The sequence below is a fragment of the Montipora capricornis genome, chromosome 6 (genome assembly GCF_036669925.1).
Source record: "Montipora capricornis isolate CH-2021 chromosome 6, ASM3666992v2, whole genome shotgun sequence".
Lineage (NCBI taxonomy): Eukaryota > Metazoa > Cnidaria > Anthozoa > Scleractinia > Acroporidae > Montipora > Montipora capricornis.
In genome coordinates, this window is record NC_090888.1 from 20332479 (window position 1) to 20345581 (window position 13103).

Here is a 13103-nt window from a genome sequence, read left to right on the forward strand (position 1 = left end):
GAGCTGAGTAGACTGGCTAGTGCAGCAGTGCCGCGGTGCTTGCCTCATACACGACTGCGGCACTGCGTCAGCAGTGTTTATAGGGTCCATTTCTTGTGGGCGGGTATTCTACTTTTGACATTAAGTCTGTAATAGGTAGTATCTGCGGATTTCGCGAAGAGATTTTCTGTTCAGCTAAAGGTTCTGCTCATTTAAAGCAAAAGCCAGAGAAGAATCCGACACTTTATAACTTATCAAGTGTGCCTTGGTTTCCTTATCACATTTTGCTATTGTTACTTGGTTATCAGAACTTGGGCCACAAATTGCCCCAACAAACTCAGAGCCATTAGTCTGCGTGCTTTGTCCTAATCTCTTGCGTGACAGCTCTGGCGACACAATCACGGCACAACTCACGAAGGTCACGAAGCGTTCAACTGGTTCGTTGGTCGTTTGAATCCAACCAGCGTGTACTTATATAAAGGGGGATACCTTTCTTTGTTTGTTTCACAGGTATGTTCAGAAAGTGAATTAAGCAAACTTGTTTGCGTAAAAATATGGAATGGAATGAATCTTACTAGTATGCAAATCAGTTATTTTAATTGCCGGATATGTCACTCTTAAACCAACCAAGTTAATTTCAATGACACGTTCCATTTTACCTACAGTAGTTCCAGTAAACCTAAAGTCTCGAATTATTCAGTGAATAAATCGAGATTAGATTGTGTGATTTCAATATAAGTCGCCTCCGCTTTGGTGGTCAAAGGTCGACTTTTGTTGACAAACAGCATGTTGAAATTGGGCCTCAAAAATCCTCCGACTCATTTACCCAAAAAATTTATTGAATTTAATTGCAGCAGAAACATTGCTTATTCCGATGAATATCGTCTCGTTTGAGAAAGCCATGTACCAGGATTCTTTTTTGACAGTCGAATTTCGCACAAGTTTGGCACTCTGTAATCAATCTAAAAAAGGTTAAGTTTTAAAATTTGGTCAAAAATTCCAGTTTTGGTATATTGTGCCGTTAACAGCGCTAAAGGGTGAATGAATTATTCTAGCTGTGCCATGTTGTTTTGATTTTCAGGTTACTCATTCGTTATGTCAAAAATAGCAATTCAAACAAGCGACATTTTGGAGTCGCTTTCACTCGCTCACAAGGCCCCATACGGAAAACGTCGCCGTCCAGGTAAAATAATTATCGAAACAAACTAAAACATATTGTGTTATTTAAATGGTGTTGATAGTCCTTTATTGTGAAAAAGTTTGGCAAGTTTCGATTTTTTTTATCTTACACAGTCTTAGGTGAAAATTGCTGAGAGGCGCTGTTAAGAGCAAAACAAACAAACAAATCAATTTTTTCTTCATGGCTAAAAGAGTACAGATAATTGTTATTTAATTCCACTTGACAATAAAAATTCGTTTTTTCAATCCCGAACAAAGGAAAAACCGATTCAACCGCTTTTGCAAACTAACAAACGGTTTAGTGTCCAAGGAAAGAATTTGTGGAGTAACTTCTTGCACTAACTATGAGCAATTACTGGTATTCTGTTTTGTCGTTGTCGTTCTCTTTCGCTCTCCTTCGTTTCTGTTCTAGTCATAGGTCCTCCAGGCATCATTTAATTTTAGCAGAGCTTCTAAAGATATGCCAAAAAGTGAGATACAGAGAAAAAAAGCAGCTCTAATATACCTACCAACTTTTTCTGAGATATAGGCGTGAGATTTTTATCCTGGGAGTGCTGGGATTTTTGAAGACGACACGAACATTTCCGAAGATTTCTGAATGCGTCCGAAGTCTTCCGAAGAAGTCCGAAGTCTTTCGAAGTCGTATAGACGCGTATAAACACGAGGTCGCTCCCAGTGCTTTTCACTTAAAAAATCAGAGATCGCGAGGAAGGTATTGTCATTTATTCATTTTACACATGGTTTTCGTTCCTTACATGGGTCTGAGTTGACCTATTTTTGGAAATTGTACATGTGTCAAGCAAGACGGCAGCAACTCACTTTTTTCAATCAGGCGTGAGAAATTGGCCCGCAAGCGTGAGCCGGCGTGAGATCGAAGTTTTCAACCCGCAGGCGTGAGAGGCGTGAGTCAGCAGGTATACTCTAAGCAAATTAAAATAAACACTCAAATTTAAGTTTATATCCCTCCGATGCTTCACTTGAATAACTGCTAGCTGCCAGTGTGGACCACAGCTATCATAATATGTCAAACTGGATTGAAAGCAGCGAAAAGTGCAGAAAAAAAAAACGTTTTCCAAACCGTTTTCTATCTGAACACGAAGAGCGTTGACTAGGTGAGAAGTATAGTGGATGTAGTATGGCCGTGTAGCCTTTTGGAGCCACATAAGGCCAGCCAAAAATGAAGCGTTGCTTATGTTTAGGTGAGTTAACCTGGGTTGAGCCTGTAATCCAATCAAAAACCAGTACCCGGTCGGCGGTCAACTTCAAAAATAACAGCTGACCTCGGTGAGCTCTATGCTTGAGCTCGAGATATGGTCACGTGATACTGGTTAGCGGATATCTCGTTTTGACGGGTGTCAATTGATCAAAACATGGATGTCCAATATCAAAGATGTATGCTGTAAACTATCATGATACTGATCTCATTGTCGTACATGGAGGGGTGGACGTACGTACGTACTGACGGTTGATGACGTCATGGCTATAAAACCAAAATTTCTCTCATCGATGGGTTATCATATTTTCTTAACTATGGTGCTGGTGTTGCGCCGAGCTCCGCTAAAATGTAATCCATGTCGGCTTACGAGCGATATGGCCCATTAGGCCAGAGCTTATTCAGATTTCGTAGCATGACGCGACTAGGAGTATTTCTACTCCTCCCTGGACGGGATACTAGTCCATCGCAGGGCTACCCCCAGCATAATACATACTTAATTGACCGCTCCCCAATGAGGCTTTTCAAGGCCAATGAAACACACCGAAACAACAGAACAGAACAATAACATCAGCTGTTAAGAATCCCAACTGGCTGGAGGCAAACCAATTGGCTATTTACAAGTGCAGCTCAATCTCGACCCCAGGGCTCTTCTCTTGACTGAGCGAGAGAAGAGCTCTGGGGAACCCTGAAACAAAGTGTCTTCTCATTGGTGTTCGTGAAGAACAATCAAAAGCGTTTCTAATTGGTGCATTCATGTTAGAGCGAGGAGTGAGCAGGCGCCGTAAGGTTCCAATAGCCAGTTTTTGGCTATAAGACCCCTACGGCGCATGTTCCCCTGCATAGAGTTTCCCAGAGCCTTGGGTCGATCCAAGGCTCTGGTGACGAGAATGAAGTGCAGCTGGGAAGTTGAACCAGGGACTACTAGGATCAAATTCAACCAGTGGTCAGAGCGGGTCATGAACCCGGAATCTCCCGATCTCAAGGCAAGCGCCCTAGCCACTGGGCCACACAAATTCGCTGGTACCCATGCACTTATACACCTGGGTGGAGAAAGGCACCTTGAGACCCAGGACCCGAACTTGGACCACTCGCTCCAGAGTCGAGCGCTCTAAACAGGAGGCCACCGCGCCTCCCAGAGGAAGGTGGGTGGGTACAATCTCGGACAAAACCTGTTGAGACAGTAACACAAATTCACCTTCATTTTTACACACCCTCACTTACTATCCCCTTTCTACTCCCCTTCCCCCCTCCCCCTCCCCCTAGTTAATGTTGCCGAGTATTGTCATATGTTCTACAGTATATTTACGACCAAGAGAATCCAACATTGAATTTGTTCCACAGTATATTTACGACCAAGAGAATCCAACATTGAATTGGGGGGGGTGGGGGGGGAAGGGCAGCTTTAAGTGGAACGTTTGGATAAGTTGTTGGAGCACCGAAAATGTCGCTTTTGCTCGACATGTTTTGTCCGAGATTGTAGGTACGTAGGTAGGTAGGTAGGTAAGCATAGCAAGCAGCCTTAACTGGCTGAATTGTGTTTAAACAAATAAAATAGAAGTTTAAAATAAAAATGTAATAAAATAATATTTGTAATTAATAAGCTACAAAAATTAATAAAACCTTATTTCTAAAAACTAAAATAAAAACTGATCAAGAATTATTGAGTTATTACAGGAGCCCATCACCCGGAGCGTGCAACTTAACTATACTTGTGCAACGGCGTTTTCAAAAGTAAGGTTACTTTTAGATTGAATTGTATGGAAGTTGCACGCTCCAGGATGGGCTCCTGGTTATTAGCAGTATTCACATTAGAGGACGGGAAACTCGTCAGACGGGTTACATCTGGCGAGTTTCCCGTCCTAGTGTGAATTCGTGATGAAATAGTTATCTGACTTACCGAAATGAATTCACATTAGGACGAGTTTTTAGGACGGGTAAAGATGCCAAGGTACTGGTTCGAGATGTGCGTGGTTACCTAGCCAGAAGAAAACAGAACGCCCCTGGCTGTTTCTAGTCATGATGATGACAACACAGCGGCAAAGATGTTTTTCTGTTAGTCAGTCCAGGATTTGTTTTTCTGCGTTTTAGAACGCTTCACCTTCTTCTTCGGTGCCATTTTGTTTTCCCAAAGTGCTCTGCTTTCGTTCTAGTTCTACTCTAATCAGCGCATTTTCTCCTAAAACTCGACCTGAAAACCCGTCTAAGTGTGAATTCGTGATGCATTTTGGCGCGTTTCTAGTCTAGTCGGGAGACTCGTCTTTAAAAACTCGTTGACTGAGACGGCTACGTGGACTGGTAAATTTGGACGAGTTTCTCGTCCAAAAACCCGTTCCCATCCGATTTCACACTAAGACGGAAAACTCGTCTCAGACGAGAAACCCGTCCAAGACGGGTTACTCGTCTCCAGTGTGAATTCGGCCATTGATTCTATTACAAGACGAGATGATGGCTCTTTCTAATTCTATCAGTTTCACAGTCTTACAGTTTTTTTTAATGTGTGCGCGAATGCTGCAGATTATAGTACGTATTAAACAGTGGCGGTGAGATGTTATCTATTTTGAGACTTTTGTCTGAAACGATACTATTGAAATTTGATCATGGTGTTCAGCTATTGTGGGCAGGCTTAGGCTTGATAGTCCTTATTTGGAAAGATGATGCACAATACTTTTCTTTGTAAACGTTCTAACTTATGCGGTAAATACTCAAGAAGAGCAAAGTAAAAAACAAGCACAACATAGTCAATGACTGAACGTATACTGGCAGAGTAGAAGAGACATTATACATCTTCCTCCGAAATCTTGGGCCCTTTTTATTCAATAAGAAAATATAATCGCTTTTTAACGACCTTAGAAATATGAGCATTCTGAGTTAGATAATTCGAAAGAGTAAGGCCTAAAGGCTTAGCATCATGCACTACCGTAATATTCTCAGCTCCTACGACTATTGAAGGGAAGACTATTTATACCTTAGCACTTCTTTGCATTTCTCGTTGTTCAGCTTAACCCTGTTTCTACATTACCAGTCAGTTAGCTACCCCGTCGGGTTATTGATCATGATCAAAAGAAACCATGGTTCGAACTTGGTCCCTTGCGGAACACCTGAAGGAACTGTGCCCCACACTTACAAGCATGCAGCCCTCCGACAGTTTGTTTATCTGGGACCTATCCGGTTAATTATAACAACAGGTAAAGCCACCCGACTATATAACTTTTGTACTAAGATTCCATGGTCTTTTAAATCAAATGACTTCCTATAATCAAATAGGAGAGTCTGTAAAGTAGAATATTATTATTAACTATAATATTGTTGGTTAGTTTGAATTTATCTCGGTTGTAACCAATGCTCGACGGCTCCTTAAGCTTCAGGTATCTGGGCCAATTAAAATTGAAAAAAAAAAGATATTTGTAAAGAAGAATAGATTTAGTTTGGTGTAACTTAAAAAGAAGGCTAGAGCCTCAAGCATGACTTCAGGATTCTTTTCAGTCCTCGCCTGAACTTAGAACTAAATATGAAGCAAATGCAAGGATTAACCGCACTGTTTGACGCCACCATAGCATGGGCAAAAGCCCAAAAAGGCCAAAACTGGCACGGTAAAGTGACTACAAATTTGATGAACACTGCACCGATGCCATAGGGTATCCAACACAAGGTAAACCCAATTACGATAGCAATGGACAGATTTAGCACCTTCTTGTTTCGTTTATTACGTTCATCTTCAGCTTGAAGAGACTGCTCGCCTGGTTTTTTTGTAAACTTGAGTTTCCAAAAGATGACGGAATAAAGAACAGTTATGATGACGAGTGGAAGGTAAAAGAATACCACAACCTTTGCCAACAGGTAGTCGCTGTGGGACGATGACTCTCCAAACAGTTCATTCCACCGCCTAATCTCACACTTCATTTGCTCAGAATCGACTTGGAAGGTAACACTCGGTGGCAAAATGACCGCTATCGCAACGATCCACGTACCAAGGATAAAGATTCGACACAGTTTTGCACTAATGATTGGCGAACGGAGAGGGAACACTACAGCCTCAAATCGTTCAAATGCTATTAAGACCACCGTCTGGATAGATACTATTACAGATGTACCTGGAAGGAAATGCTTCAAAATGCACAAGATCCGGCCAGGGTTTCTTTCAAAAAAGTCGAATTGAAGCCCATGCAGTAATTCTAGGGCCGCCGTTATCAGAAAGAGAAGATCAGACATGGCCATGTTGACTACGAGAAAGTTTATTGGCTTCCTCATGCTCTTTATTCTATATACTATTAACCCAATACAGCAATTCCCAAAAGCCGAAACGATGGATACGACGCAAAAGAACAAGACTCCTCCAATTTTTGCTGATGAGGTATCCAGTGGATGTGGGCACTTTGAAATATTCGTGGTTGCATTCATGGCTCTGAACTGGTCGGGTTTTCGTGCTACACCTCGTCAAACTTCCTCTTAATTTACTGGACTGCACCTTTCAATTCATTGAAAATAAATGTTAAGTAAATAACCAAATAAATAAGTAACAAAAGCAACATCAACTTGCGTTTAGAGGTTCTTTCTGCATCTATCCATCACGTCATCCTTTCCCTATGTTGAACGAAGAAGGTTAACGTGCGACTTTTCTCAATGCGCGTTCCATTGAACTCTTAATTATAGTTAAGGAATAGGCTATTATCTTCCTTGGAAACACTTTAAAGATCCTTCTATTCGCAACAAAAAACTTGTTCGCCTCACCGTGAGTGCCAAAAGGAATAGTTTTTTTCAGTTAATGCATTATTCCAGTACAGTTGCTTTGATTTCTTTATTTTTGCCACCACGTTCAAGTGATCGTTCCTTTTCTAAAACTATTGAATGAGTTAGGTAAAAAGGGCCAAATCACTTGAGTTACCAATGCCTGATCTGTCCCAGGGTCACTGAGACAAACGTTCAGTGTGCTGTGCGGTGCTTAAAGGTTTCTGCTACACGAGGCTGATCACCAGATATATTCATTTACTATTCGAATTTCCCGATCAGCCCGAAGTAATATGCATGTACCTTCTGTAAGTTCTGAGGGAATTTCAGGTGAAAGAAATTATGGTCCCCTGCAGTTAAAATGTGCGAAACCTGTTTAAATCTCTAAACTTGGATCAAGTGTTATAAAGTTGGACACCTCGTTGAAAAAAAAAAATAGCGCGGATAGCATGGATAGTTTATCTTCTGAAAATAATTATTCATTTAATGTAATTGTTTGAAAAAGTTTAGATCGCCAGAATCCTTGTCTCGATTTAGCTCTTCCATACATGTAAAGGCAGAAAAGAAATCGCTAAATGGCTATGTCTACCATGTGATAAATATGGTTAACAACACTTTTATGACTGAATGACCGGGAGCAGGCCAAGGTTTTTAATCACTGAATGACCAGTATTAATATTTAAAGAACGCTTTTCAAGTAAAGCGGGTTAACAGTATAATTTAAGTTTAAAGAGATTTAAAACCGGTTAGCCTTCAGTAATTGCACGGATAAGTAGCTATTTCACTACCTTACAAATGTGAAAAAAATTGAACGTGTATTTGATTCCATTGCGTCGTTTGCCGAGTGATAATTCAAGTGCCTACCATGCGGTTGGGTTTTTCTTTCATTTGGAAAAAAAAATGACCGGTCTACCATTTGATTAGTTAAAACCGCGACGAGCCGCCTTTAAACACTTACCAACAAAAGGTTGGAGTTTTTAAAATTGTTTTCTTTATGTCCAGAATAAAAGAGACTGATTACTGCTTATATGACTCACTTGCTGCCGAATCAAACAATGTTCAGTATAACTGGTGACATCGAAAGTCTCCGCTTGACAAGTGGAGCGGATGATGAATGCAGCCACAATTTAAGCAGTCCAAATGAACATTCGGCGTATATGCTCTAAACAAGTGATGCTATGACTAGAACCGTTTTTGACACAATGAAAGGTAAGCCTTGAGTTGGTCCAGCATAACATGGTCAAACTTTTCGACCGGAAATGACTCAAACAAGTGGGACAGCTTTTTTGTCTACTTTACGATGCAGGCGAAATGACGTTATACATAGCCAAAATAAACTACTCCAATTTGCATTACAACGGCTCTGCAACTTCCTTTCCAAGGATTTTACCTCAATCATTTATGACATTTGCGTTGTTGTTAAGTTCGTCGGAAGTTCTAAAGTTAAATTCATTTCAAAGACGTTTCGAGATACAAACTGGGAATGAAGCAATACAAAACTTTTCAACCGCATAAAAATATAATTTTGGCATGGAAATAGAGCCGCATTTCCTAAGATCCTAAAAGGAAGCACAAAAACACAAGCAAAATGGGGGGGAAAAATGTGCAAAAAAACCGTAAAGGATTCCTCTGCGTTTCTTATATGATTAGAACATGAACATCTAATTCAAAACTGCTGAGCATAGAAATTCTTAAAGTATCACAAAGGAAGGAAAGGGTTAACATGGGCAATCAAACGAAAGGAACGGTAAAATTACATTATCGAAGTTTCTTATGAAATTGTTCTTGAATATTCCGGGATACGTGACAGGAAGTTGCAAGTGATAAGTAACACGAAAACGTGTACTTACTCTTCTCTGGCTGCTTTGGACTGACGTTTCGACGTTACACTTAGTAAAATACTTTTTTTTCCATTTTTTATTTTCAGTTCTCTTCATCATAATGAAATTCATACTGTATGATTGAGGCAACATATATTGTTTTCCTTCATCTTCTTATTCGCTCTCAACGCCAGATAGCCCTGACCTCTTTCCGATCTTCCTTAATTGCACTAAGATAAATGAGGAACAAGGAGTGTTAACATATATTTTTGTTTATCTTTGTACTCCCGTTTGACGTTATTCCGTCGATTTATCAATGAAGCTAATTTGTAGTTGTTACGCCCTTTCCGCCAACAGGCACCGGTGTTCCTGGCGAATCGGATTCGCCCTGACAAAACACTAGTAACGCTTGAAACGTCAGCATACCAATTTCAAATCGATGGTAAATTTATTTCTACATCAAATGAATGAAGGGGGTTGTTGCTAAAGAAAGTGTGGTGCTGCGTCGGTGGGGAAGTAGTATACAAAAATTTGGTTTATTGATGATGTATATTGGCCACCATACAGAGATTCTAAAAGCTTACGTTTCGAGCGTTAGCCCTTCGTCAGAGCAAATCGAGGAATTGTGGGTTATGAGTATTTTTTTTTTTTATATTAGAGTAGGAGCTACGCTACATCAATTCGTTTTCTACCAAATTTTTGTCTTGATACTGTAGTTGGCATATAATATCATTTGGCATTCGGCCACAAAGCACACGGCCAATTCCGACATGCACCTGATCACTCATCAGTCACGATGTCATAATTGTCAATCAAAGTACTATTGATAAATGCACCAATGCAAATTTGTTATAGTTGCCATGCTCATAAAGCATTGCCCTCTTCTAACATTCACATGGCTTGCAATTCATGCGTATTTTCAACTGATGCACGATGATGTTAAACGTTTCATCGATCGATGCATTGAGTTGGCTAATGCCTATTTTTTTTTTTTTTTTTTTGGTAATATATGATAACTCAAGGCAGCCTGGCTCGATTGCTACATGTATATGAGGTACTTAGACAACTCATCAGACATATCTGTCCGAGATACTCGGGAAATATTAGCAAGCGACGGCGCTGAAAAACCTCATTAACACGGCTTAGCACACTGTTATCTTTGCCAATATTGTTTTTTTGTTCTTACTCTTTTGTCGTCCTGGCTATTCTATTCCCTATAGTACATATTTAACAATTATTCGCCGAAGGCAAGGTGAATAACGGTAACTAAAAACTGAGACGAAGTCGAGCATTTTTGAGACGGCAATACCACATTATATTGACGGCTAGTTGGGAGAAAATATATTCCGCATAGGCAAAACTATAAGAAGATCGCGATACTCTGCGATATTCACCGAACCTGAGCCTGAGGTGAATACTTGTTTTAGTGTAATTACATATATGCATTTCATTGAAAGCAAGTAATTTCTTTGCCTGTTAAGGCCGGTTTACACGGTACGATTTGTCGGCCGGTTTTTTCAGGCCGATAAATCGTACCGTGTAAATTGTGGAAAACGTGTAATTTTTTCCTCCAAAGTTCTACTCATTGTCCTTTTAGTAACCGCCATTTTGAACGCTTTAGTTTTTAAGTATTTGCGAGCATTACTCACTCGCATACCCTTTGATTGACATGGCGGCTTCTCTCGGAGTGTCTGCCCGACTTCAAAAACTCTGTTTCAGTGCAACAGACGTTTTGAATCGGAGCAATTTTTATGAATCGATCGTTCATCTGCTGTCAATTTACACGCAAGATTTGCGCTCTGAAGCCGTCGCGCCGACAAATCGTACCGTTTAAGCCAGCCTTTACCTCGAACCTCGAAGGTGATTATTGCGTAATAACCACCTCGAGAGCAACCAATCAGTGCAGAGAATTTTGAATCATCACCCATCATCGTTACGTCGGGTGTGCGTGACAGGAAGTTACATCTGGTCAATTTGCGACATGCGTAACACCAAACTTGCTAGGTCTCATCGAAGGACTTCTTCTTCTCCCGCTCTGCTTTGGACTGACGTTTCCACGCTACAGCTTTCTTACCATTTTTTTTCTGTTTTTGTTTCTGCCTTCACTTTATCATAATGAAACGCACACTGTATGATTGAGAGAAAAATCTATTGTTTTCCTTTATCTTCTTGTTCGCTTTCAACGCATGATAGCTCTAGATCTGACCTTTTTCGAACTTCCTTGACGGTACTAAGCTGCCTGAGGAACATGAACTGACATAACATATTGTTTTGTATCTTTGTTCTTCCTTTTGACGTTATACCATTGATTTATTTCCGCCGACACGCACCCGACATCCAACTTTCTTTAGTTGGCGAGAATATAAATTCTTGTCCTGCTGTTCGGTCCGTTGGAAATCGAATTCCCACTAATTGGGCCCTCCTCAGTAATCAGTAAAAACTACAAATGGGCGTTTTATGGACGAGAGGCACGGGCAAACAGTTTTATCATTTGCTTCAACATCCATTCGGTTTTGTTGAACAGCGATGTTGAAACCGGTTGCATTCCCTTCCCCCTACCCCACACCCCCGCCCCAACCCCTTTCAACTGTGTTCAAACATGTTGCTTCAACGAGTATTCAACATTTCAAATGTTGAATGAAGTTGAAAGTCGTTTGCCCCACTCTTTTAACATTGTTTGGTCTGCACATTCGCACTAATCGGTCCCTCGATGACGTATCCATGTCCTTATCCATGGTAACAACCGTGGCTACGGCCTAGGACTGAATACTAGGCATTTCCTTAAACTTTGTTGAATCAAATGTTGATGATGTGTTGAAACCATTTGACCACCCCAGCAGTCAACATAGTTCCATAACATCGAACGGATGTTGAAGTGGCTTGCCCGGGCCGTAAGAGTTTTTTCTATAAAAAAATAAAAACAAAAACAAAACAAAAAACAAACAAAAAAACAAAAAAAACAACAAAAAAACAATAACAACAACAACAACAAAAAATAATAAAAAAATAATAATAATAATAGTGCTTTAGTCAGCGATGTGCCACTCATTTCAAGCGAAATGTATGGAATCTGAATCTAGGGAGGTGGGGCGGAAAGCGTTGAAATTACCTGTAACAACTAGCGTAAAACATCACTTATGCAGCTGGAAAAGTTTCAAAGTCCCTGATGACAATTATAGGAGAACCCATACGATTAACAAAGTAAACATGCTACTGAAACCTTAGACGTCGTTTACATGGACAGGCCAACCCCAATTGAGTGGCTTCATGGCTCATTTGGTAGAGCATTGCGCAGGCATCGCAGAGGTCATGGGTTCGAATCACGTTGAGAACCACCTGACGTTTTCAGGTAAGAGACTATTGCTTAAGTTGTCCAGATAAGTGCAACGGATCCCTTCTCCCTTTCGCCAATGTGATTTGCAGGTACATTACAATGGGCTAACGCTCACCGTCTACTTTGGATACGATGAAAAAATAATAAATAATCAAAAGAAAAAAAACACTTCTTGAAGAACTGTAATCCCGTAATAGATTTTTGAGCAACGAGGTTCAAACTAAGAATGGAAGTTGAGACCTGCATTCCGAAGAGCTTGGGAACAGGTCATTTCACTTTGCAGAGGACAGGACTGAACGCGCCAATTTTTTCTTTTGTATTCACTGACAGGAGCGCATGGGCTCTGCCGTCGAATGAAGGTGAAAAGCAGCACTTAACCAACATGAGTAATAACTTCACCCACTTTTCATTGATGATTCTTTCGAGGCCTTCTTGCTTAGGCAATTGCGCTCGAAAGTTACGTAAATAGCCTTTTGTTGGTGTTTCCATACGTGCGCCATTTTAATATCGTAGTACGTAAGAATGGTATTCCTAGTTGATAGGAATTTAGTTTTCCCATACTGCTATCCCTTTAAATAAAAGAAGATTCTCGAATAGCATGTATCATGCAGCGCGGGATAGCGAATAGAACTTTGCAAAATGAAATGTAAATAGTCTCTGAAAGAGGAAAAAGAAACTTCTTATCGCCACTAATTAGGAATAGGCACTTCTTCGAGTTGGTTAGCTTTTGTTTAACGTGGGACCGTTACTGCAGTTTTCGAGCTGTTCCCTTTTTTCCTCTTTCAAAAAAATCAAAGAGCGCATCATTATGCTCGTTAGTAAAGAAAGGGGAGTAGGGATAGTGCAGTGA